This window comes from Manacus vitellinus, unplaced genomic scaffold (genome assembly GCF_001715985.3).
Source record: "Manacus vitellinus isolate BGI_N305 unplaced genomic scaffold, ASM171598v3 scaffold_61_pilon, whole genome shotgun sequence".
Classification (NCBI taxonomy): Eukaryota; Metazoa; Chordata; class Aves; order Passeriformes; family Pipridae; genus Manacus; species Manacus vitellinus.
In genome coordinates, this window is record NW_021940696.1 from 1,819,052 (window position 1) to 1,820,813 (window position 1,762).

Below are 1,762 nucleotides of genomic sequence, written 5' to 3' on the forward strand. Positions count from 1 at the left end.
GTGGGAAGGGTGGAATCAGGATCACATCTCTGAGCGAGGCTCAAAAGTCTTTTCGCAAAGTTTGATTCGTGAACAGGCCTGGGGGGAGAATTGACATCAAATATTGGTGAAAAGGGGGAAATGATCGGGAAAAAGCCATGAAGGTTTGGGAATTATTGTTTAATTCCCACCTGCCTGGCTCTTTCCTGCTGGGTGAGAGGCTCTTGCCCTGTGCCCCACTCACTTTTTTCCAAAGTGTCCTTGGAGCCCCAGGAAGGGTCTGGGACAGTATTTGAAGGATAGGAGATGGGAATTGAGGGTCTCATTCAGCTGTGATGCTTAGAGACAACAAATCCTAAGGAGTCTTAAAAGCAAGATATCCCTGGAAGTGTCCAAGGCCAGGTTTGGAGCAACCTGGGCTAGTGGAAGGTGTCCCTGCCCATGTCAGGGGGTTGGACTGAATGATCTTTAAGGTTCCTGCCAACCCATTCCATGATTCTACGATATAAATCCAGGGGAAATGATGACACCTCTGACTGAAATTGTTAAAAATCCTTTAAGATGAACCTTCCAAAACGTGCAAACAGACCACTGGTGCTGCTGTGGGACAGGGCCCTGGACTAGGTGACCTCTGCAGTCTCCACATCAATTTTCCACAGCGCCAGCCTGAAAGGAGACGTCAGGTGGGCTTTCCAATCATCCCAACCGCCCAGAAAAACTCTTCCTCTGCTGGATGAGAAGGAAATGGCAAAGTGGCACTTCAGCATCACTGGAACTGAGCTGTGAGAGCCCCAGGAGTGGGTGCTCCTGGAGAGCAGCTGGCACTTGTGTCCCCAGCCTACAGAGACTGAGCCTGTGAATTGTTAAAGGCTGGTGGGGACAGGCTGGATGTGTGGAAAAGCAGGGAATGACCACAGGACTGAGAAGGAAAGGGGCACAGGAAGGCAATTCCCAGCGTGACCTCATGGAGCTGAGGTAGTTCCTTGCCTTTGAAGGGCTGAGCATCAGAGTTTCATCCCCTTCCCACCTCAGAGGACATGAGTTTTGCAGGGTTGGGGTTGTGTCACCTGCTCTCCCAGAGGACAATGAAGTCCTAGATGAAGGGGAGACGTTCACAGCAACTCTGCATGGATATGGCACTCAGAAAGGACTTCTCTGGAGCTCTCCCTCTCTGCCTGCTTCTCTCACCTGGGTGAGTCTCTTGGCCGTGAAGTTGTCACCTGGAAGTCTCAGCTCAGGGTGGGACTTGGCACCCTGGACACAGGCCTTGGATCTGGGAATGTTCCCACCCTGCACACAGGCCTTGGATCTTGGAATGTTCCCACCCTGCACACAGGCCTTGGATCTTGGCCTGTTCCTGTGCACAGCCCTGGATTAGGAACACCAGGAACCTTGGACAGGATGCACCAGGAGGATTTCTGTCTGTGTCTGTCACACCCACAGGTGTTCAGCTCCAAACAAGAGAGGTTCCACGTTGGACCAAAACCCAAGGAAGCTGCTGCAGCTTCCCAGCAAAATCTGCAGCAGTAAACAATGGGAGGTGTTCTGCAGGGAATGGGAATAAAAAGCACTGGATTCTTCTCTGTCAGCTGCTGTTAAGCCTTTCCACAGATCCAAATGCTAAGGAACTAATGGTGCACAACCCGAGGGAGAAATGGGCTGCTGCAAATCCCAGGCCTCAATAACCTGGGAGAATCTGGGGCTATTCCTGTGCCTCCCATGGCAGCCAGCCTGGATCAGCATTTATCCTGGGAAGCCTTCTCACCCTTCCTTGCATCCTCTT